Source organism: Sus scrofa, chromosome 3 (genome assembly GCF_054392235.1).
Source record: "Sus scrofa isolate SSC_HxYL_T2T_F1_AM1 chromosome 3, Sscrofa_HxYL_maternal_Yorkshire_Landrace_v2.0, whole genome shotgun sequence".
Lineage (NCBI taxonomy): Eukaryota > Metazoa > Chordata > Mammalia > Artiodactyla > Suidae > Sus > Sus scrofa.
The window spans coordinates 96,005,016-96,031,804 of record NC_139385.1 but is presented as its reverse complement, the minus strand read 5'-3'; the positions used below and the strand labels follow the sequence as shown (position 1 = coordinate 96,031,804).

At 36.9% G+C, this 26,789-nt stretch overlaps 1 pseudogene across 1 annotated transcript in view; it reads right to left on the bottom strand.

Moving 5' to 3' along the window:
* LOC110260097 (V-type proton ATPase subunit e 1 pseudogene) overlaps positions 1 to 26,789 on the bottom strand; it is a 561,141-nt pseudogene that overhangs the window by 396,488 nt on the left and 137,864 nt on the right. Inside the window, exon 3 of the transcript XR_014841898.1 lies at positions 24,369 to 24,457. The product of XR_014841898.1 is annotated as a V-type proton ATPase subunit e 1 pseudogene (transcript). The remainder of the gene's footprint in view (positions 1 to 24,368; positions 24,458 to 26,789) is intronic.

The window sequence follows — 26,789 nt, the reverse complement described above, 5'->3', positions numbered from 1 at the left end:
CAAAAATTAATGATATATAATGAACTTGAGCATCCTGGATTTTGGAATCCACAGAGCTCCTGAAACCAATTCCTCAAGGACACTGGGGGACAAGTGTACAAGCTTGGCTGGAGAAGAGCATGACTTGGGTGAATCAGCCCCTTTGTCCTGAAGAGCATGCTTATTTAGGGAGGGACTCAGCCAGCGCTCCTGGGAGTTGGGAGAATGAGAGTCTTATTCTTGCCAGAGGGCACTGATCACACTCACATTACTAAAATTTACTTGCTTCACATAATAAGTTTACACCATCTAGGAGCATCTCCCCCAGAATGCGGATTGATCTTACTGTTTGAGAAATTTATAAGGGGCACATTAGTGGGACAAATGACTTACTCTTGGGGCTACAACCAATACTCACTATGCTCGTCATCTTCTAAGATTTTCTGTTCCTCTCAACCTTGTCTAGAATCTTTCCTGGTCTAGGCAGCTTACATCATGGATGGGGCAGGCCCTCATCCCTGAGGGTGGTCTGAGCCCCTGGTTTTCACAACTTTCTCAGCCTCTGGCTTCTTCCCTTTTCCATTAAGCAGGGGAGTATCAAGAGACACTCAGTGAATCACCTGGTTGAAAAACATTCTTCCCTGCCCCCCACTATATAGCAGGAACCCTACTTCTTCCTAAGGATTAGAACCCCTTTCCTTGCCTACCAATTTCTTGGTGTAAGGAGGGGGAAGTAAAATTAGATGGCAGCCATAGACTTAGGTTTAACAGGATTTCTCCTGTGTTCCCCAGTGGAAACCTTTTCCCTTTAGGAATGAAGACCTCAGGCCTGCAAATCAGAGTTGCAGGGGAGGCAAACACAGATTCCTTAAATGTGTTCTTAGGAATGATAGTAAGTAAGGCCATTTCTGCTTCCTGGCCCCATGTGTCCCCTACCTGTTGGGGAAACAGCATATATAAAAGTTGTTGATTTTTACACTACATCTTGGAGACTGGTACTCCATCCTCACAGTGTATTACCTCCAAAATGGTATCACTGGTGACACAGCTAAGCCATTCCACAGTTCATTGATGCTGGTGTTGTACTGTGTGACCAGTCTCCACCCTTGTACCTCCTCTGATATTAAGTGCCCTCTTCCTATCCTATACTTGATCCAGTTGAAACATTTACATTTTACAATGGATTACTGCAGAGCTAATCTAGCCTTATGACTTACCGGATCCAAAACAGCAAGCTTCTGACGGAGAGTCCTAGCTGCACAGTTACTAACTTCACATTCAACTCCAAGATCCTTTGTTCCCTTGGAAAACCCAGAACTTTCCCCAGTGAATGATATATTTTCATCCTAATTATCAGTCTTGTGGCCAGGAGAGGTTGTAAGAGAAATCCTTGAGGAGACAGGGTACATCTTGCCTTTTCAGACAAGGTTTTCTACATTTTATTTAAGCAAGTATGGAGTTCAGGCCTTTAACAGTGAGGAGTGGGACACTTCTACAGCCCCAAGGATTCAGGGGGATATGTGGTTTTGATATTGTCAAGGGATTTGACTCAAATACCTAATCCCAAGGCTTAGAACCCCTCTCCTTCCCAACCAGGGTCAGAGCACAGCAAACTTTCCAGATTGGGAAAGTTTCAACCTTCCAAGGAGCTCTATTATATTTTTAATTGAGTCCTAGGCATCATCTTCAGTTGTTGCTCTCTTCTGGCTGTAAGAATAGCATCATTTTGCATGCTTTGAAGGAGACTTTCTGACTTTTACTGTGTACATTAAGTTGATGATAAATCACTCTTCATATTTCTCTATTTTTCTCCAAAGTGTAGCCTATAGCCTTTAAAAGTTAGAAGATTTCATATTCCATATAATTACTACATACCCTGAACTTCTAAGGCCCCTAAGGTATCACAGTGCCAACGAAGCTCTTTCCTAATTTTCCATGCCAACTCACCACTGGTGAAAGTTAGAACCACTGTTACACAAAGGCTTTCCAGAGCCTCTTGTCCTACACATACCACCAGTGGTTGCCTCATCCCCAATCATTCATCAGTGATCCCTTCCCAGCATCCCAATTTAAGGTCTGTTCCCCCCACACACCCCTCCCCTCCATGCTTGGGAACAACTGTCTAAGATCAGGTGCCCTATAACACAGGTTTAGAGATGCAGACTTGCATACAGAAAGTTTACTGAGGAGCACTCTCACAAAACAAACAAAAAACAAAACTCCAACACATGTGAAGGAATGTGAGCTGCAGGACTGGGTGAGAAAAAAAAGTTGACACCTGAGATGCAGTTGCAACAAAAACTTCTGCTGATCCCATCAGGAGCTCAGAGAAGAGATGGCTCTTCAGAGTTATCTCATTCTGAGGTAAGAGGATAAGCCTGTGTCCTGCCATTTGACAAGGAAGTAACAGCTAAAAATTGTCAACAAAGTTAAAAGGAGAAAAGAAAGATCTTTGGAAATATTCAATGCTGAGAAAATTAGCCCTAAGTATCCTTTAAAAACTTTTTTTTTTTTTTTGAGGAAGACTGCCAATACAGAAAAGAGACCATACAGTATTCCAGCCCTAGAGAGCATCAGAAGAAATCAGAAAAGATAGGTAAGCCACTCTTGGTGCCAACCTGTGGTTCAGATCCGTGTTCCTCTAAGGCTCAGGCAATAAAATCATCTCGCTCTTGGTCATTGGAAGGACCAATGCAAAACTTTAATAAAACATTTCCTACCTGTAAATGTTTAATACTCTTAATGAAGACCTTATTTGTTTAGTTAAATATAAAAGCAAAAGCAAATACAATTATAGAAGAATGGTCAAAGGATATAAATTAGGTTCATAAACAAGAATATATACTAAATATGAAATGTTAAAACTCACCAAGTATTAAAGAAATATAAAGTTTAAAAACAATGAAATGAAGTCTGTGTCTATAACTTTCAAAGATTACAAAGACTGAAATGATTTAGTATTGTGCAGGTGACAAGATATGGGCCTTCTCAGGCACTACTGCTAAGTGTGTAAATTGTGTTAATACTCCCGGAGGGTGATTATTAAGTTTAACAAGGTGCAAACCCCTTGAGTCAGCAATCAGCCCCAGGGATATTCATAGTAATTCCATAGGTAATAGCAAGAAATTAGAAATAGACAACAGAAGAGAAGGTTGAATACATAAATTATTTTATGAAATTACAAAAGAAAATACTGTCTTGCCAATAACAAAGGTGTTGCAGAAAAATAAGTAATGTCACAACAATAGTTAGTACTCTATTTTTAAGAAAACAAAAGACTATTAAGTAATAAGTAGTTTGCAGACCGCTAATGTAATTATGTATATTATAAGGCTCCTATTCTACATGTAGGAGTGAGAAGGTGTGATATACATGCTTGTTTGTAGGGAAAGACGGCAAGTAGAAGAAGTTAGAAAGAAAGGATGTATGTGTGTTGGGAGGGAGGAGTTGAGGACTCGGGCATAAACTGATTTAATTCCATCTCGTGACAAGGGAGTGTGCAAATATAAAGCCACGGTTTTGCTAGTGAAGACTTGTTTTTTGCTTTGGGAGATTAACACAGATCACTGACTCAGCGTAGTATAGAGTTGAGAGATGACTACTCTCATCTCAACACAGATCTCAGCCCAGCTTTGGTCCTCTGGGGATGGACGACTTCCATATGTTTATAAACTCATTCAATTTATAAGTATTATTGACCAATCCCACTTCATGGCAGGCCCTTGTTTTGTTGCTAAGAATGTAAAAGTGAACAAAACACATTTTCTGCTCTTAGACAAGAAACAATTACCAAACAAAAAAATTAATATATAATATAGAATAATTATATAAAATATATAAATAGGTTTATAGTCTACTATCATGTTATATATAATTATATCATATTCTATATATTTAATATCATAGTATGTAAAATATTATATATTAGATTATAATACTTAATTAATGATAAATGTTTTAAGAAAAATAAGTCAGAAAAGGAATGGTATGGTAGTAAAGCAACCAGTTTAGTTGGGGTAGTTTAACACAGAAATCTCAAGAGGTTTGAATGATGATTTAGAGTGAGCCTGCAGATACGTGGACAACATGCCAGCTAGAGGGGAAAACACATGTGAAGGCCACAAGGTGGCAGAGACCTTGATAGCTGGGGGAACTGTACACAGCCTGGTACTAGTAAGTGTGAGGCACCAGAGGAAGCAGACAGGTCAGAGGGGTGGCCCCAGGCAGGGTCATGGCTGAGAGACCATTGTATTCCCAGTGAAAATGAAGGATACGATCTCAGATTTAAAAAAAAAAAAAATCATTCTCCTTGTTTTGTGGAGAATAGGAAGCAGGGAGACTGACTAAAGAGCACTTATGAAGTCCAGAGTTGATGCTATTCCGTACTAGAGGAATGAGGATTTACATGCAGATTGAATTTCTTCCACAATGGAAGAAAGAAAAAAAAAAAAAAAAAGCAATGATAGCAATCCAGGTTTTGGCCTGGGCCACCAAAAGGAAAAAAAAAAACAGAAGAAAACCTATGGCCTACACACAGACATTTTCATGAAGGCCAGCATTAGCAATAACAACTCTAAAACTCCCTAAAATGAACTTCTGAGGCCCAGATATCAAATCAGAACCCAAATAAGAGAGGAAAACATGGCAGTTGCATTGTGGTGATAGCTGTTGACAGGGTGGTTGGTAAATAAGTGTAAGGAAGCTTTTGGGGGATTTTTAAAACTGGGTAGTGTGGGAAAGAGGATGCTAAGGTTTTGTGGTCTAGACATGGATAGATAAATGGATGAATGACTGTGGAGAGAAACTGTGTGTGTATGTGTAAAAACAAAGAGATGGAATGGATATGTTCCAAAATGCTAATGGTGGATATTTTTTATTTAGATTTTCCTCAATGCACAAGTATTAGTATTACTAAGTAAAATAAAAGGAAAAATTATTTTAAAAGGCAGAAGTAGAGAAAAGAGTGGCTTTGCTATGACCCACGTTTCCTCAGAAAATTAAATCACTCTTTCATATTCCCATTTAACTTAATACGTGTTTGCTCTTTTATGTGGACACCAAGTACTAGTAGCAAGATGAATGCAATCCTTATTCAATGAAATTAGAAAAGCATCCCTGCCTTATTTTATCTAAAATAAAGAATCTTCTGGTTCTCAACAATCTATCAGTTGTGTCATGTATTGATTTCTTCTTGGATGAACTATTCCTCTCCCCCCAAGTACAGATTGTCTGGCCTTTGCGAGAGGCCAGATGGCCATCTCAAGGAAAGCAGGGGCAATACTTAGTCGTTATGGCCCAAGTGAGTGTGCATCAGAGGGACTGGCTGCAGAATGCCTTAGCCACCATCCAGTTAAACTCTAGGTGAAGAGGAATAAAAACAAAACTGAACCTGAGTCATTCTATGCTATAGCTAGTACCTTTCATTTTTTTTTTTTCGAAAAGATAATATGAAGCTCTGAGAGTTAAGGGAAGTGGGTCTGTTTTTAGTAAAGAGAACAGGGGCAGCTTGTAAAAACAGAAAGCCCTGAGTGGAATCTGTGCTTCATGCCCCCTCTCCCAACAGCATCATTAAGCTGCCCTTGTTGAGCAACATGCAGGAGCTGAGGACTCGTGTGAGTTCTACAGTGGGGGTGCAGAAGCATTGCTCCCTCCCTGTCCCTGCAGAGAATTACATCATGCCCAGAAGCATGAGGATGTCTTTGTAGTCTTCCCTACAGTACTTTTTGATCCCACCAGAAGATCTGGAAAGTATTATTCTTATTCATATAAATGTATATTTCTGAAGCCCTACATTATTTGTTTCAGTGACTTTCTTTCATTAGCAATGAAATCCATGGGTTGATTATAGGCTATGTCTGTAAAAAAAATTGAAAGGATTTCTTTTTATCCATTTTGCATTTGTATGCCTTTTCAGTTCCTCTGGGAGTCCCCCATTGGTTCTATTCTGGAAGCAGAGTGAGTAACATTTTCAGCTTTTCATTTGTAAGAAGAAAATCTCTACAGGTTGAAGGGTTCACTGGATACTTAAATTGATACCCTCATTGTGGTTACATTAAGCTATGCAAATCTTTCCATAAGGCAACATGAAAATGCATTTTAAAAGTATATGCCGATATATGTACTCTTAGATTTTACTCATATTAAGAAGCACATAATATTCTTAATAGTTGGTCACATTTATATGAAATTTAAACATGCTTTGCACTGAGGTTATAGTTGATAGTATATTATATTATTCCACAGTCTCTTTTACCTGCCTTATCTCTTTCTGCTAAAGCAGTGATCTGGAAAGCCAAAGGTAATATACATTTTACTTAAATCACTATGGAAACTCAGTAATTGTTGAGAAAGATAACCTTGCTAATAAGTTGGGTATTTTATGAGTGAAAGGGAGCTTTAATACCAACAGGCAAAGTTGATAAATTAATGAAGACTCAATGTTTATTTCAAGCAAACTCAATGACTCTCTTCTTTACTCCCTGAGGGAGAGGACCACATCTTAGTCTATTTTACTGTCCTAAACATTTATGAGATGCCTGGTTTACTAATGGCTTAAAAAATAAAAATTAGGGAGTTCCCGTTCTGGCACAGCAGAAGTGAACCCGACTAGTATCCATGAGGACACGGTTTCTATCTCTGGCCTTGCACGGTGGGTTAAGGATCTGGCATTGCTGTGAGCTCTGGTGTAGGTTGCAAACGTGATTCTGATCCCACATTGCTATGGCTGTGGCATAGGCAGCCAGCAGCTGCAGCTCCAGTTTGACCCCTAGTCTGGGAACTTCCATATGCCGCAGGTATGGCCTTAAAAATCAAAAAATAAATAAAAATTTAAAAATAAAAGAATAAAAATTATATATATTTTGGATAGATCTACAATTAAATCATGAATCATTTAGGGATAGGATGATGAATGGATGACAACAAATGCTTGTGAATCCAGCACATTATACAGTTTGCAGAGTAGCAAGTCATTTTCTGCTCCTTCCCTTATCTAGAAAAGAAGGTAAAAAGCACATAAAGACATCCCAGTCCTGACTGGGAGACTCCTTAGATTTGTTAATCCCCAGGGATTTCAAGGGACTGTTATATTTTTAATATAAGTCCCAAACTAACAAATAAGGACTGCCCCCCCCCAAAAAAATGATAGTGTCGGAGTCTAAAAAAAAATGTCATTAGTTGGCAAACTCAAGTAAAAGATCATTCCTAACAATCAATCAAAAGGTGGAGAGGAAAAGAGATGAAGGATTGAAAAGAAAAGTCTTCTGGGGAAACACTTAAAAAGAGGACTATATATTACTAACAGTTTTATGGTTATAGGACTACATTTCTTCACTACTCAAAGATTAGAGTTTTAAACAGCTCAACTCCTTAAGAACATGTGTGTTTACATCTTCTCTTGCAGGCAAATACAACAAAACAAAATGTTTCTTCTCTGTAAAATTAATTCTGACCTTGAGATTTTGTGACATTTTACAGAAGACAATGAGAGTTGACAGAGTTAAAATACACTATGTAGAGAATTTAGAGACTCAAAAACAATTGTTCCTCTGGGAATGGTACCTCCTAAATGGAACACCATTTAATTGGAAATGGAAAATGCTATTGGTAAAGTTACAAAAGACCCACACTCCTCTAGGCATGCATGTGTGTTCGTGTGTTATTCACACATACTAAGTAGGCTCTCTGGTGAGCTATGTGTGGCTATGTACCTGCCTTCTTTCCTCCTTTGGCATGTACTTGAGCTATACATTTGTCATTAAAATTTAAAAACCTAAGGATCATGTTCATAATCATAGCTCCCTTATTTCCAGGCTTACTGGGTGAGAAGAATTAGGTCTCCAAATAGTAAAACCAAGGCATGATGTTGATTCATTCACATGCAAACATTGTTCTTTTGTTTCAAGCAAAATCAACAAGGATTCACAAAGGGAAGTCCTGCAGACATTGGCAGTCAAATGGTAGAAAATCAATCAGAGAAAAATAAGGATGTTTAAATGGTAGCAAACCAACAGCAGGTATACATTGGTGTTATTTGTTGAGAGGTTTTGTTTGTTTTTTCAGGGAGGAGTTATAGAGCAAGGAATAAATTAAAGACCAAGTCTTCAACTGTAAACTTTGGGCTGAGATCATGGAATCTGAGTCACATAATCCTGTTTCCTCTCATTCCAGGAATCTATCACCACATAACAATCATCCAAAATTTATTGGAGTAAAGCCATAAGCATTTTACTACCCTTGCAATTTTGTTGGCCAAGAGAATGAGTAAGGCATCATATAGAATGACTCATTTTTGCTGCCCAGTGTCTGGGGCCTTGGCTAAGGTGGCTTGGATGGGTGAAATTGCTGGGACTGCTCAACTGGGTTACATCATTGGGATCTTGGCTCAATCGTTGAGTGGCTTCATCGATTCTCCATTCTGTGTCTGCTGGCACTGAAATGTCTACAATGGCTTCTTTGCTCATGTGTCTGATGCCTAGACTGGGTTGTTGGCACAGCTGGGACTAGGTGCATCTTTCTCCATGTGGATCATCCACATGGATAACTTAATCTTTCTGCAACATGGTAATCTCAGGGAAGTGGGACTTCTTACATAGAGGCTGGCTTCCCCAAGAACATGCATTCTAAGAACAGTCTGATCTAGCCTTGGAGACTTTGGAACATTATTTATACCACAATCTGTTGGTCAACCAAGTCATTAAGAAAAGATCAGCTTGAAACAGATGCATATCTCAAAGGGAAAATTAGGGTATGCAGCCATCTGCACAGCCCCATATCATTTTGAAATTTTATAACATTCTTTTGTTTTAGTTTTCTTAAGTAGAAGGAAAAAGGTATGGCATAATAAAACCAAAAGATTCATTGTCTTTCATTTTAAGGATGTTCCCTCCCTGGTGGTTCCTATTGAAATGGGATAAAGATAATTACTGGTAAGTTTGTTTGTCTAGTCAATGTGTTTACTTTATGAGACAGAGGTAATTTGGAATGCAAAACTCTGGCAAATTTTAGTCCATCTACAAATGTAAAGTTTTTTTTCTAGGGTAGTGATGACTTTCCAACTTTCTATGTTTTCTGATTTTCAAAACACTCTGGGCTTATCTTGTAAAAGTTTCTTATCTGAAACTTCTTCTTATAGGATGTACCTAAGTGTGCTGTGACTAAAGGGGTTGTATCAAATGGGTCCTAATTCAACTGTATCTGTGAATTTGGCAATTCGGCTCTTATGAACACTAAGTAACAGCTTGCAAAGAAATTATACTTCTTGAGCTTTTAGTCTATGCCAGGAAATATTTTGAGCACTTAAAACCTATTAACTTACATACATCTCAAAATGGCCCTAGGAGGTGAATAGTAGCATTAACTTCATTTAATAAATAAGAGATCTAGAACACAACAAAGACCTTACCCAAATCCCAAAGTCAGGAAGAGGTAGCTCTGGGATTCCAATTCAGAGAGCTAGATTTACCCATTGTTCTAACCACCACGGATGATATGATGTGAAAGTTGCTTTGGTAGTGCCCAAAGTTACAGCTGGAGATAAAATTACTTAACCTAATTTATCTGTGATATGCTCTTCTGTATCTAAAATTCCGACGGACCAATTCTTTACTTTGTCCCTATAACCTAAAACCCTACCAATCACAGACAGAAAATATAATCCATAGAAATAATTGTAATATGGGGTACATTTTTATTGCTTCTAAGTAAGGGAGTTTTAAGACATGTTTTAGAACATATTTTGATCATCTGTCAATGGAGCCACCTAATCTGTTTCTAGCATGAGAATCCTGCTGGGCCTCAGGGACATACTCAGACTAGATATTGCTACTTACATTCAGTTTGTCCATGAAATAGAATATAATCTTCATAAACATGTGTCAAGGATTTTAAGAGCCTTGACATATACACACAACACAATGCATGGGATCACATATGGAACTAAAAGTGCAAGGTGACTTTGACCATTTCAAGCATCTCCCTGTTATGAATCCCATTAGTAGACCATGCATATGAAAGGGCAACAATCAACTGGATGACTTTTACAGAAATTTAAATAGGAGTTACCCTCATGGCTCAGTGGTAACAAACCCAACTAGTATCCATGAGGACATGGGTTTGATCCCTGACCCTGCTCAGTGGGTTGGGGATCGGGCATTGCCATGAGCTATAGTATAGGTCACAGATATGGCTTGGATCCCACATTGCTGTGGCTGTAGCATAGGCTGGTAGCTGGAGCTCCAATTTGACCCCTAGGCTGGGAATTTCCACATGCCATATGTGCAGCCCTAAAAAATAAATAAATAAATAAAGCTCAATCAGATACAGTTCCAGCTAACGGGGTATTGGGCCAGACTGCATGGTTATGGGTATCAGCTTGGGCTTTGTGTAGCTACTGAAGTATACATCCTCTCCCCTTCTGAGAAGATATAAGAAAAGGAACAACAAAGAAAATCAGGAAAACCATTAACAGAACAGACATCTGTGAAAGACTGAATGGGACCCAGAGACCTATAAGCACAAGACCCAGAGAGGAGTGAAGGTATACAAGTAACTCTCAGATATGAGGATTTTGAGAATAACGAGAAGGTTCCCTGCTATCATCTTGCCTACTGTCATTTGCCACATCATCATGAAGCCAGAGTGATGTCTTCCTAAAGACCTTAGGTGCCTATAATTAATTGTTCTAGAACTACACTCCTCAAATGTCCTGAAGGCAGTAGTGGTGACACCAACTTTAGTGGCAGCCTTAGAACAAGGTCATCCTGTTTCAGAAGGCTGATCTTAATCATCACAAATGTTTATTTCTGATGAGTTATTTTCTTTGAATAGAAACCTGATCCAAATATTTGGGACCTTTTTCCTATTAGGTCAAAAAGCCAGTGGATATAAAATAACTCTTAAAACATCCTTTTATGAGATAGAAATTCTCATTTTTTCTAATTTTCTCTTTGGGCTTGAGCCTTCTTGCTGTATGCCTTCTCCTCGAGCTTCAAAACTTTCATGATCATGTCTTATGCACTCAGGTGAAGAGTAAACAGGGGCTTAAGCTCACCTAATATAAATTCAGTTTATACTTGAATCCTGGAAGCTGGAGCCTCTTTGGGGAACATAAGTGTGTAGAATGCATATATTTCACTTTGTGCCTTTTATTTTCTGAGTTAAAAAAAAATCCCTTACTTTTTATACTGCCTCATATTAGCCTCTCTAAGATAACTTGAACCATTTTCCTTGCCCTTTTATTGAAGCCAATGGGGCATTGCAAATTATCATTGTACTACTGAGTCAGTAATAGCCATAGAGTTTTAAAAAGCATTATTAAAGGAACTAATCTGAATGCACATCAACTACTTTTCTCATTTGAATAATACAGCCATGTAATTTTTTAAACGATATTAAAAATGCCCAGTTTAAATTACAGAATCTAGTTCCATTTATGAAGCTCTAATGTGGGTTTCTGCAGATTTGTTTAATTTTTTGTTTTTATAATGCTTTTTAAATAAATTAGAAAATAAAATAATTAATAAATTCTTAACTAAGAGTTTAATTCTATGTGCTGATGGAACTGTTTTTAAAAGTATTATATTTCAAAGACTCTCACAATTTTCTACGCAGAGTAGCCAGAGCAGAAAGACCTGGTCTCTTTTCTCCATTACTCCATCAATCCTCAAATGGAGGAAGACAATAGCAACTAAAACATATTTGCTTGATTTAGGTAAGTGCCACTATGCCCTGTTCTCAAATTATCTTATTTAATCTTCCATGCAACCCTGAAATTAAGGTATTATTATTTGCACTTCTCTCTGCTTTGTTTTCACCTACTTGTCACCACTATACATATTCCAAATCCTCTGCATAACTTTGAATGCTCTGAAAAAGTTTGAACTCGGGAGTTCCCATTGTGCCTCGGCAGAAACGAATCTGACTAATATCCATGAGGAAGTGAGTTCAATCCCTGGCCTCACTTAGTGGGTTAAGGATCCAGTGTTGCCATGAGCTGTGGTGTAGGTCACAGACACGGCTTGGATCCTAAGTTGATGTGGTCTAGGCCAGCAGCTGTAGCTCTGATTTGACCCCGAGCCTGGGAATTTACATATGCCACAGATGCAACCCTAAAAAGCAAAAAATAAAAATAAAAAATAAAAAATTGAACTCTGCTCTGAAGACCAGGTTGGTAGTGAATGTTTTGGGACTTTGAAGTGATATGACCAGAGCTAAATAAAATATTGATTTCAGGAATATAAATCTGAGTCGATAATCCATGCGCATCAGAGTGTAGAAACTATTAGATACAAAGGCCATTGCAATAGTTCAGTAATGACATAATGAGCCCTTGGAGCTCCCTGAAGCCCTGGGAGAGGGAAGAAAAGAAAGGAACGAGTGGCAAATGCATTGTGGAGGCATTAGTGCCTGGACCTGAGGAGCTTGCGTGCGAGAGAGAGCAAGATGAGTGGACTTTGTAACAAAAGGTGAGCCTGTCAATAGAAGCAGTGTAGATGCCTTAGACAGAAGAGGACTGTGAGATTTCTTTTCAGTATGTCAGTTTAAAGTTCTAGCAAAACTTGCAGGTAGAAATGCCTGACTTTCCTTTTTGACCAGAAGAATGAAATGAAAACACTGTATTACTTATAAGGACAAACCAAGGAAGAACAAAGGAAAAGACAAAAAAAAAAAAAAAAGAAGGGAGGGAAGGTATGTGGGTGACAGGGAAGTATTTCCTACTACACTGCGTACAAGGGAAGCTTCACCACCTTTTCTGTACTGTCATAGAAACTGCTGTTCAAAAAGAGAAAAAGTGATGTGACTTTACCAGATCACCCAATAGGATGGCCCTTTCAACAAGTCAAATGAATAATTAAAACTCTCTGGAAACCAGAATCAGAGGGACACAGACCACTCCTCATCGCTTACTTTCATTACATACCTCCAAGTCAGCTCAAAAGAAAGACAAAAGGCAGGGAGGGGAGAAGGGGAGGAAAAAGGGGAAGAAAACAATAGAAAAAAATGCATGTTTATATATGACTGGGTCACCATGCTGTACAGAAAAAATTCACACAACAATGTAAATCAACTATGTTTCAATAAAAAAATAAAATAAAATAGAAAATAACAAAAAAGAAATAAAAACCATTTTTATTTGACTTTGCTGTTAAGTAGGTGGCAAATAAGATTTGTTAACTTTTGCGGAGTTAACTGTAAGGCTTATTAAAAGCACATAATTTGCATATTTCTTTCTGCTATGTATAGCTACCTAATTTTTCAGTACACTGAAACATTTCTTTATGGTTTCTACTATTTACTATTCATTATAACTCTGAAATGGGTAAGGTTACTTAATTACCATTAAAAATCTATTTTAATGCTTGACTTTATAAGATACCTATAGGGTAAGATCCCTTGATTGCTACGCAGAAGTTTCCCACATAGAAGAGTAACATACAAGATCCTCTGTGACTATTAGGAATGCTCTTGGTATCTGGTTTCTTAGCAGAACCATATTGCTCTTTCCTACCCACGATAAAGATTTCTCATGCTCTGTTTTCTTTGCTAGTACATATGTCTCAGAACAAAATTACCAGCTTCTGGAGCCATTTTGAAACTCTGTCAAATATGAACATTTTGAGATTAGTGAACCACCACAAATATGTATCAAGCAGCCATGGACCCCTTTGCACACTCTTAAGCACAATGATGTCATAAAGAAAGATGATTCAATCCTATTCTGTAATTCTTTGTCTCCTTTTTGTTTCCTAACATAAATTTAATATTGATTATATTAGTGCTAAAAATGAGATTAAAATGAGGCAAAGGCCAGAGGAATTATGTGGAAAATTCAGACCTCAAATGCAAATGTCTCAGGCAAAGATGTGAATGGTCTTTTATTCCTAGAAAGTTCAGTGTTTTGGGGTAAGAAGAGATCTAAGAATACTCCTGACTTTTCTGCATTACCACCTGAGTGCCTATCTCCCTCCAGTACCCAAATGTTTTCCTAAAGTAGGAACTTCCCTCACAAAAAAGCAGAGTTATGGGATGGAAATTATTTATTATCATTATTATTATTATTATTATTAAAATTTATTTTTGTGGGGTTTTTTTGGGGGGATGTAAATTAAATATGTTTCTCTCTCTGAGAAAAATTTTTCCCCTATACAGACAGCATGAGGAATGGTAGAAAGAACATTAGTTTTGGAATTTTTTTTTCACACTGAGTATTAACCCCAGCTGTGCCCTACAAGTAGCTTGTCATTGTTCATCCAGTCAGCCAACACGTGTTTAGCACCTGTCATCCTGAAGGTGTGTTAAGCACTGGAATGGGAGGTATAAAGGCAAGTCCTACCTTTAGGAGAGAAGGACCTGCCCTTGGGTGCTATTTGTTAAGTGAGACTTACAGTGACAATATGCACAAAAAGCCGTAGGAAGGCAATAAAGCCCCTAAAAGATTCTCCTTGAAGAAAGAGGGGCCATTCTGGCTGAGATCTGGAAATTAAGTAGAGATCTTAACGTCTTCACGTCCATCATCTGGAAAATGAAAGACATGTGTTTCTCCTACAGCTGTTTCAAAGAGGTTGTTTCATGTCACACACAAGTCAAAGGATTAGTCCAAGGTCTGGCACTGAATTGGTTCATCAGTGACTTTCCTTTTCACTAACCTGGCTGAGAAGCCTAAGTGTTTAATTCACTTATTCATTTTCTGTAGCTTTCTTCCCATCTGAAATGGACTTTGATAAGTCCAATGGGGGAATCAAATTTTTCCTGATTTTTTTTGCTTTGAATTTTTCCAGTTGGGGTGTATATCTCTTTTTACTTCCCCTGGCCAGACTGTAAGTTGCTACAGGACAAAGCCCGTGCCATATGCATCCTTGTTTCCCCCTTACTACTTGACACAATGCCTGTATACAGCTGGGGCTTGATTAATGCTCACAGAGGAAGGAAAGCAGGGGCAGGCATGTGGCTTGCTCTCAAATTATACTGAATTGGATCAATAAATTGACTAGAACTAAATACCAAACAACAACAAATGTTCCAAAACTGAAAACATTTTAGGACCAGCAAATATTAACACTCTGCCTAAAAAACTAATTCTCTGTTTGCTGTCATTTTTGCTATGGTTGGTATCTTTAAAAGTCAGGCTTATTAGCATGCAGGTTTACAATTACACTCTGAGCTCTGAGCCTTGTAATGTCCTGTCATTTTACCTCTAGGGATTTATGTCTGATTCTAGTTAGTAAGTGCCCATAGGACAGAATGACAGAGTCATTCATGTTTCACCAGCAAATGATGGTGATGATATTATTATTTCCACAATCAGTTTGGTGATGGTTGTTGGAAACTCATTATGTCTAATAGAGAAAAAAATAAAGGAATTAATATTTGAAAACTCAGTGCATTGTGTTTAGCATCATTATTGCCATTTTTATGGCAAGTGCTTTGACATTTAAGTGAGTTCCCATTTACAATATTGCCACCATAATCTCCTCATTTTGTAATTGCTTTTGGATACTTATAAGGTTTAATTTCTGATATTACTTCTCAATAAAAAAAGAACTCATGTATTAGATTTATGGGAAATTATCCTGGGGATTTTAGATTGTTATTTTAATGCTGGAAGAGCTCAATGCAGCAGTAGGTCCTATTATAGCAGCTGTAGTCTGCATGAGTTACATGAATTTCTTGGGCTCTACAGCCATGGGTGATGATTGCATTCTGGGGCCAGCAACTCCTGTTTTGGGGTTGTAGAATAAATGCATAATAAAGTATTCTGAAATAAGCAGCTTATCTGGCTATTCCTAAGAGACCCTCAGATTCTGGGGTGGACATGGGACATCTGCCCCAGCATGCTTTCCTCTTCCAAAGCCCGGACAGACAGCACAACTCAAGTGTGGGATTTTCACTAGCTGGCATGAGGTCAGTCAACTAAGGAATACATTTCAAAGGACAGCAAACCAAGGCACTGCCATCTGACAGCTTTGTTTCCACGTGATTGATTGGCCAGGAGATCAACAAGGCAGAGATCAGACATGGTCTAAACATTCAGCCATAGGACTTGGTGTTTGGGAAGAGGGAAAATTTCTTGGCCAGTGGACTGGAACTCAGTACAGAGATAGGTTATTTTTTTGCCTCAAGAACATTCTTAAAGTAACATTGTAATGGATGTTGTAATAGTTTCTCAGCACCCTTACCAAGCCAGATCTTTCTTCCAATGGAAGCCATTCTGCTTCATCATGTACACCAAATGCAAAAAAAAAAAAAAATTTCCAAACTTCTGCACTGACATAGGGTTCTTCTGAAAATAGCTTACTTATCTTTTATATCTAAGGATCAATACTTAGCTATTTCACTAGACCTAATATGAGTATTACCTTAAAAAAAAAAAAAAGCTGAGTTAGTTGGTACCTAGTTTTTTTTCTGGAATCTTGAAATATGAGTTCTGAGGACATCAAAAGAAAAGAGTGAAGGCAGAAATCTGATTAAGTAAGATTTTTATTCTTGCACAGTTCTGCAATAATTCCTATAGAAAGAATTTTTCCCTGTATTCTGGCTTCTCTCTACATCGTAATCTGTCTACTCAGTTCTGGAAATTGGAATGTTATGGATCAAACAAGTTATGTAAATACATCTTTGCTTTAAATGTTAAGAAACCAAATTTAACCAACTTTGGGAGGGAAGGGAAGAGAAAGTGTATGATATGATTAAGGGAAGGAATGTTGCTAAAAAAATAAAAATCATACAATTATTTGCTTAAAACAAAGTAACTTAAGCAGTTTAGGAGTCTGTACTATGATGAATTTTAATAAATCTAACCCTACACTTGTTTACCTAACTTTAACATTCCTCTCCATGGTAGTAGATGAAATCCAGCAAGCCAATGGAAGAAATAACATAATGTTGCCAGTTAGCAGTTTTCTAAGAACCTCAGAGTTTTAAAAATCATTCCTGCTTTTCAGTTAATATTTTAAGGATTATAAGTATAATCTCTTGATTATATATTCAATAATTTACATGCATACCATAGTAGAAATGTTTTGTGATTATAGTTGAGAGAGAGAATCTTCACATTTCACTGAATAGCTAAAGAAAAACCCTGCAGCTTTCAGCTGTCAGTTCAGAAGAAGTTTCCTTGAGTTTCTGAAGCTGTCAGACTACCATTTTCTCTGCCTGTCCATTTCTATAGCAGCTTTGTTGTGTTTTATGATGATGGCCTCTCGACCTCTGGAGATTTCCTCACTTCTAACTCGTAAAAAGAAGGCAACGTTTGCCTCTGACCACTGCCGAAGAATGATCTGAGTAAAAGTATAATTAAATACTTGAGTTCCTAGAAGTCCTTTTCACAAGAAAGGCATGATGTAAAAATAAGATATCATGGTAGTTACTGTGGTTGTCACTACTACTGTTACTTCACTGTTGTACTACAATATTCCTGTCACTCTGTTAACAATCTTCTCGGGACCCAAAGTGACAGGTGTAAAATGATTTTTTTTTAACGTCATTCTTGCTTTGTCTTGTAAAGAAAAGTCTATGAGGACCTCAGAGAAGGCCAAAAAATACGCTATTCCTGGCAGCCAAATCCCTGTAACCTCAAATGGAATGCACACACTCATGATTTCAGTTTCTCCACCCCTTCAATTACCATGCCTTTTCATTCCAATAGAATATAAAGCTTCAGCTGATTTGAATAGTGCTATAAAACACTGGAGGGGCTCTCTTAGAGCATTCAATTGTGTCAGTCTTTCCTGAATCCCGCCTTCCTGAATATCAGAACTATTTCTATCTTGTTTCTAGAGGACAAGCTCCATTTCACAACCACTTCTCGCAGAGTCATGTCATACGTGCACAGTAGTCGATGCTGCAGTGCCATTGAAGGCCCCTATATCCAGAGTCTGAAGCCCTTTTCCTTCATATGTACAATGAGAGAAATCAGACTGAGGTCTACAGTCCTTCCAACCACTTTGATTACATATATAATTATTTCCAAAACATGCTTTTTAAAAATCTGAACTATGTGACTCTAAAATTCAATTTGAAGAAGAAGCCGAACACCTTTGGCTAAAAGAGCAAATGAATCTTTGAGTAGTTTAAAAGTACATATGGGAGCATGGGGCCTCCCTCTGCCAAATGTTAGGATATATGATAAAGTTATAACCGTTATGGGTATTTTTACTCTGGCTCAAAAGTCAGTAGGATAGAACAGAAAGTACAAAAACCAACTTATGTTTATGAAAGAATCAGTGAGAAAATGATCAAGTTAGGAAATACTATTGTGATTGAAATTTCTAACTGTTTATTCATGGTATACAGAAAATATATTTGTATTCTTTATATTAAATTGGTGACTGGTCATGGTCCTTAATTCATTATTACTTTCATTTTTTTTTTTTTTTTTTTTTCATTTTCCAGACACACCTGTAGCACATGGAAGTTCCTGGGCCAGGGGTGGAATTGGAGCTGCAAGTGCAGGCCTACACCACAGCCACAGCAGTGCCATATCTGAGACATATCTGTGACCTATATCATAGCTTACAACAATACCAGATACTTAACTCAACCAAGCAAGGCCACAGATGGAACCCTCATCCTCACAGACTCTATGTTGGGGTCTTAACCCACTGAGTCACAATGAAAACTCCATTATTACTTTCTAATAGTTTTCCAATTGATTAAGTTTGGTTTCCAGGTCAACAAAATTATTGCTTACACATGTTATGGTTATCTACTTTTATTTAAATACACTTATTAGTAGATGTACTAATATTATTATGCATTGATTAGAACTTCTGGAATTATGATACATGAAAGCAGCAACCTTCTGAATTTTCTACTAAGTAGATATTGGCTTTAGTTTTAAGTACATTATTTTTAGTTGTGTAAAAGAGGTACAGTATCTATGGTTTACTGAAAGTATATTTTGATTCATGAATATATGTTGCACTTATAAATGCTTCATGCATTTATCAGAGGGTTTCACAAGTTTTTTTTCCTTACAATATGATGTGATAAATCATGATCATAGATTGTATACTTAAATTACTAGATTATACTATATGTAGTATAGTCTTTATTTAAAATAATAAGAATTTGATAACTGCATTTCAAATTTTGGCATGTACACTCATAAGTGAAATTGGCTTACAGATTTGTGTGCGTTATTCTTATCAGGTGTTGGCCAATGTATTAAATTGTCTATTTTTTAAACTGGTACTATGCTTTTTATCTAGCTGAATAGGCAATCAAATAGGATAAACTATATGACCCAAGTCAACATGAGTTGGAAAGTTGAATGAATAAACAAATGCATATTTTAGTTTTTAGTTTTCTTTGTGCAGATTATAACAACTTTGAGAACTGTAGCTGTGTCAATATAATACCAAACCAATTTGTGCATCTGGAAGTTAAAACTTTGTCATTCAGATTAAGTGTAGGCATAACATAGAGACAAGGAAAATCAGATTGATTTTCTTTTTCATTAATTGAATTGCTGACAATGTTTGGACTCCATGAAAAAAACTCATGGCAGACAAATTTTGGTAAAGTTTGACATAAGAACAAAATTTCTGTGTAATGGAAATTAATTGTCATTTTCACATGTTGACCACTGTGAAAGAGTAGGAAATACATGAGACATGGTTAAAAGATATGGGCTCAAGTTAAAATGGCAAACTGGTAGTAGGATACAAAAACAGCATGCAAAATCAGTTGCATTTCTGTACACTAACAATGAACAATCTAAAAAGAAAATTAAGAAAATCTCATTTACAATAGCATCTAAAAGAAAAAAAATATTTAGGAATAAACTTAACCAAGGACTTGTACACTGAAAAATATAAAGTATTGCTGAATAAAAATTTAAAAGACATCTATAAATAAAAATACAGTCTGCATTCATGAATCAGAAGACAATATTGTTAAAATGTCAATATTACTCAAAGAAATCTATAGATTCAATGCAATCACTATCAGAATCCCAATGACATTTTTTGGCAAAAATAGAAAACCCCAACCTAAAACACATGGACTTTCTAGGGACTTCAGATAGTCAAAACAATCTTGACAATGAACAAAACTAGAGGTTGCACACTTCTGTATTTCAAAACTTCAAACAAAGCTATAGTAATTAATAAAGTGTAGTACTGACATAAAGACAAGCACACACACCAATGAACAGAATACAGAGCTCAGAAATAAACCCTAACATATATGGCCAAATGATTTTCAACAAGTGTGCCAAGTCAATTTAATGGGGAAAAGACATCCTTTTTAACAAATATTATAAGGAAAATAATATCTACATGCAAAAGAATGAAGCTGAATGCTTAGTTTCACAATATACAAAAAATTAACTCAAAATAGATCAAACACCCAAATGTAAGGACTAAAACTATAAAATTCTTAGAAGAAAATACAGGGGAAAGCTTCCTGACATTGAGTTTGGCAATGAATTCTTGGATATGATACCAAAAGCAGAGGCAATGAAAGAGGAAACAAATAAATTAGACTTCATCAAAATGTTTGAAACATTTTGTGCATCAAAGGATACTATCAACAGAGTAAAGAGCCATAGAGTAAAAGAGAAAACAATTGCAAATCATACATCTGATAAAGAATTAATATCCAGAATATATAAAGAACTCAATACAACTCAACAACAGCCAAAGAAAACCCAGTTAAGAAATAGTAGACATTTCCTCAAAGAAGATATATAGATGGCCAAGAAGCACATGAAAAGATATTATACTTCACTAATCATTAGGGAAATGCAAATTAAAACCCCAATGAGGGAGTTCCCATTGTGGTTCAGTGGAAACATCCATGAGGATGTGGGTTCAATGCCTGGCCTTGTTGAGTGGGTTAAGGACCCAGCATTGCCACAAGCTGTGGTGTAGGTCACAAACCCAGCTCAGATCCCCCTGTTGCTACGGCTGTGACACAGGCCTGAGCTGCAGCTCCCATTCAACACCTAACCTGGGAATTTCCATATGCTGCATGTATGGCCCCTCCAAAAAAGCAAAAAAATTTTAAAACTTTAAAACATAAAACCCCAATGAGATACCTCACATGCATTAGGCTATGAAAGAAAGAAAGAAAGAAAGAATGAACGAATGAACCAGCCCTGTTCTCCATTGGTAGGAATGTTAAATAGTGCCGCCACTGTGAAAAAGAGAGTGGTAGTTCCTTAAAAAAATTTAAACATAGAATTAATATATGATTCAGCAGCCCTACTTCTGGGTATACACTGAAAATAACCAAAAGCAGTAACTCAAACAGGTATTTATATCATATCAGCACTAATCACAATAAGCAAAAGGTGGAAACATTTCAAACGTCCATCAAGGGATGAATACATAAAATATGGTATAGTCATAAAATGGACTATCATTCAGTCTTAAAAATGAATGAAAGTCTAATACATGCTATAATATGAATGAACTTTGAACACATTATGCTAAATGAAATAATCTAGACACAAAAGAAAAAATGCTGTACAATTTCACTTACATAAGGTACCTAGAGTAGTCTGAATCATAGAGACAAGAAAACGAAATGATGGTTTTCAAGAGCCGGAGGAAGGGAAAACAGATGTTAGTGCTTAATGGGTACAGCATTTCAGTCTGAGAAGAAAAAGTTCTGGAGGTGGATGGCAGTAATGGTTGCTCACCAACATGAATGTACTTAATGACATTGAACTTTACACCTAAAGGTGGTTAAAATGGTAAATTTTATATCATATATCATAAATATATTATCGCATCAAAAAAAAAACTACTCTAAATTGCTTGAGGCCAGGGATTTCTCTTCATATTAAATATTGTTCATACATCAGGGCCTCTGGCATCAGATGGAGCAGGGTTTGAAACAAAGCTTTTCCACTTACTGTCTGTTTGACTCTTTATTAGTAACTTCTCAAAGCCTCTATTTTAATATCTATTAAAATAACAGCTATAATAATGTCTACCTTTTGAGTTGATGTAAAAAATAAGTAAGCAATGAATTAAAAAAAACACAGTTGGAGTTCCCGCCATGGCACAGTGGAAATGAATCCGACTAGGAACCATGAGGTTGAAGGTTTGATCCATGGCCATGCTCAGTGGGTTAAGGATCTGGCATTGCCATGAACTGTGGTATAGGTTGCAGATATGCTCAGATCTGGCGTTCCTGTGGCTCTGGCATAGGCCAGCGGCAACAGCTCCAATTAGACCCCTAGCTTATGAACCTCCATATGCCACGGGTGCAGCCCTAAAAAAAGACAAAAAGACAAAAATTAATTAATTAATTAATTAATTTAAAAACACTATTATGGTGCTAACAAATGGTAAGTATTAAATAACTATTCACTGGTATCCTTTTCCTGGAGCTCAGCACATTAGCTGACCCAGTTCTCACTTCTGATACCGCTTATATGACTGGGTATGACTTTAAACTTGCTTTTCTGTCTATAAAGTAGGAGCTACATAGCTTATATCAGATTTACCAGGATGTTTTAATGAGATTATGAGAAAGTGGTTGTAAATTATAAGACTATATAAAAATATGCCACTGCAGAATGATAAAATACATTAAAAAGTAAAGCAAGAAATGTTTTTTAAAAATGCTTGCATTTTCCACAAAGAACATTTTTCAACATTGATTTTACACACTGCAAAAGGAAAATATATAGAAACCTCCAAACCTGGAATAACAATATTCAGTTATCCCAGATATATATGAAAAGATTGATCACACACAAAATAAACACTTATTTCATGGTGACACTGACACTCATGAAAAATAAGCCAAATACCTATCCTGAAATGGCTGTCACACCTTTTGACCGAAGGAAAGCTACCTTCCATGTGGGCTCTGGTCTGGTTGCATACTCAGCCTCAATGAGATTTTCTTGAAAAAGCCAAAGTCCCCACAGTTGAGTGAAACCAGATGCTTAGTGATCAACCGAGCACTGGTTTTCAAAGGGAGCATTTTGGAGATTTTCCTGTACCTGGAGCAAAGTGCAGGCAAGAGCCATGCTGTTCATGCACCTTCCTCTCCAGAGCAGCAGAGGGCACTCCAGCTCCATGACTGAAAGACTGAACTCCAGACCCACAGAGCCCTTCTCTTCCAACTAAATTCCGCTGCAAACACATCCCCATTCTATATCAGCACACTCAAAAGGAGTAAAGGGAGCCCTGGTGAGGGGAAACTGTGACCCACCAAACAGCAGGCTGCCTCAGACCTCACCATCCCCTCCCACACCTCTTATGCTCCAAGGAGAGTTGGAAATGTTTGTGGCAGGAAATGTGAAGGAGCAACCAATACCTCCCAGAGTTCTTAAGCTCCAAAACAAGTTTCACTTAGGAATATTAAGTTACAGCTAAGTAGCATGGAGCCAGCAGCCTGGCTGAGCATCCCTACCCATTCTCAGCAGAAGTCATGCAACTACAGGGGATAGGAAGGGAGGTTCATAGCGCATTATCAGGAAAGGTTTAAGCAACATACAAAAGCAATGACCTTACTAGCTTTGACCAAAATATACAGTCATCTTCCTTAAAAGATGTATGTGTAGAAATTTCTGAGGCTAACTCACCATGAGCAAAGAAACTTTGCTCCCGCCTAATGTGGTGTGCTGTAAAACTGCCCAACGACTTAAAAATATAAGAAGAAAGGTTACATAAGGTTGCTGCTCTTTTCTCCTGGACCCTATCATTCAATTAGCTATTCAAATAGCTCTAATTTAATCAAGGGAAAAGTCCCCCATAGAACGTTTTTTGTCAGATTCTCTCCATTCCATTCATATCGCTTAGGAGCCCCAATAATTCTCTATCCCCATTTTCCTCATTCTGTTTTTGACATCCAATCTCCTTCAGTCAACAGGATATGCTTTCTTTCCAGATCAGGCAAGCATCACAAAGAAATAAAACAACCATCCAGGTTTGAATCTACATTAACCAACATGCCGTTCAGGTCACCTTGCCTCAGTGGCTTTGGCCAAACTGGTGAAATTTACTGAAGAAAACTGATCATAATGCCCTTTCTCAGACAATTTAACAAGCCTCAGAAAATGGGATGCATGTGGAATCTATAATAGGTTGTTAGCTCACTCTAGGCACTGTGCTTTATGTGTCTTGATAGCAAGTGGTAGGCCTTCCCATGGGCCTTAAAATGATCAAAACCAGGTTTAAATCCTGGCCCTGGTACTTTTTACCTATGTTATTTAGAGTATGTTACTTAACGTCTCTGAACATCCATACTCTCAGACATAAAAATAAAAATAGGAACAATCTGGGATGTTGAAAGGATTCCTACTTCATATTCATATTTCAACAACTCTGAGGGCTCAGTAAACAGGATGTTCTCCTTTGGATTAAAACAATGAATTAAATGTTATACAAACTTTCTAAAATTCAGGCTTGACAAATGTTACTTACATCCAAAGCACGCGCAGGTTTCTGGCCTTAGGAGGATTTCAAATTCTTCATTTAACTCTCTCCATTTCAGGATACACCATGTCAGCAAGCTTCATAGGGGGAAAAAAGCAGAGATATATTTAGCTACAAATTACCGCCCTTTTCCCTGAAAACTCCAGAAAAGGCTTTTTCTTTCTATTCAGAAAATTCTCTGGTGTCTCTGAAAATGGACAAATAGGCATAAGCAAGACTGACAAAGATCAACCTGACTTAAGATTTGTGTCTAAGGCTTTGGTGCAATCCTCTCAGCATTTCTAAATCACACTGCACATCTAGATTTCTTTCCAAATAGTATATTGATTACCTGCAGCCAAATTGCGGTCTTTCAAACAGCATGTTCCTTTGTCATCATGGAACCAGCAGTTTCAGATTCCGTAATTGAGAACTACATGGTTTATAGGAATTGATATTCAGAATAGGACTTTTTAGTTTGAAGCTGAATAATGATAGATGTGTGGAACCTGGTTGCTTGCTGGGAATAAATAGTATATTTCAAGTTTCCATATTCTTGCCGGGGGGAAACAGAACCTTTTGCATTCTTTCAGGAAAGAAAAATATTTCCATTTATCACACTGGTTTAGAAGACCTAATTCTAGTAACGTCATGGTGATAGTTTTGTCTTTTCAGAGGATGGCACCTCAAGACTAAACCAACAATTGTAAATTCACATCCTCATTTCAGCAAAATCATTTGTTCCATCACTATATACAGCACTGTTATTCTGTCTTTAATGCTCAATTTTCAAACTAGGAAAAATTATAACAGAGAGAATGTATCACCTAATTTTCCATGATACTCCATGATATGCTTGTGTCCTCCTAAATAAAATGAAAGCAAATGCAGACCTTTTGGCCATATTTACTTTTTTTAGTATAGGTCAGCTAACCTTCATTACTTTTATTTCATCCATAGTATGTGGAAAATATCATTAATGGTATATCTGCTTTTTCCTCACTTGAAAAAGAAATATATTTTAAGTTTTTATTCAAATATAAATCCCAAAATTAGTTTTTAAATTTGCATATTTGGAGATAATTTTTTTTAAATATAAACTATGTAATTAATTGACAATGGTACACATAGCTCTTATCCTGCCCTTGCTTTTTTTACAGATCTTCTCAAATTTAGTGATGTTTAATAAAAATAGACTTTATGATCCACATCTCATTAATTTTGAGATGTCTGAAAGAAAAGACAGAAGAATTTGATGCAAAGTTGTGTAATGTACAGAACCTGAGAGACTGCTCCCATAGCAGCTCCCCGAGCAAAATATTTTTTAATGATTATTATTTTTCCATTATAGTTGACTGACAGTATTCTGCCAATTTCTACTGTACAGCAAAGTGACCCATATAATCAGTCAATTTAGTGAGACACAAACTGCTTTCCTACCAGATCAGAACCCTAGGAGGTGTTCTATTCTCACAGGTACAATGTTTGTAGAGATTGTCTGCTACGTATCTCACAGGAAATAGTTCAGTTTACTGGTTCTATATGCATGTGCCTTTCTAAAAATCATTATTTCCAAGACTTATAATAGCATGTGACTAAAATTTTGAGTATAGCTCCTCTGTGATAACTTTTGAGCCTACATCAGTCTAAACTTTATCACCTCTCTCAAGTTCTATAATGGGATATGATGCAGTTTGGCATTTCGAATTCCTTTCTAACTATTAATATATATTGATTCATACTTTATAAAGATTATGTATTTTTGTGGACATAACAGACCTCTAAAATTACTCTCTCTCATATATATATATATATATACACACACACATACATATGAAAGAAAAGTGACATGCATAGGCTAGGAACTCCAAAACCTTTTATTTCCACAGTAAATGGTTTTAGGAAATTTTATTGAATACAAAGAAGACTCTGAAATCACAGCAATTTTGTGATGATACTAATGTAAAGAAATCATGAAAAGTTATTTGTAAGCTACAGTCCTTTAACCACAATTATTTTTTCACTTAACCTATTCAGAGTCTCTCTCTCTCTCTCTCTCTCTCTCTCTCTCTCTCTCTCTCTCACACACACATTTGAGCACAGAGAGAAAAAAGGGGGGATCATCTTGCTTTCCTAACAAATCCTGAAAAGAGTAGTTTTACAAATTCAAAAATTATAGTCATTTGAGTGTAACTGTACATTTTCAATAACGGCTCTGATGAACACTGTAAAACTGTCTAGGTGATAATCTTGAAACCAAGTTAACTAAAACACATACATTAAGAAGCTGAGAGAAACTAAACTTCAAAATTAATAAAATATGTGGTAAAGTATATGATTTGAAATGATGATTATCTCCAGAAGAGTCTCCTTCATTTTGTGGCAGCACATAAAATGAAGTTAAAGTTTTATTTTAGAGTAAAAGAATAT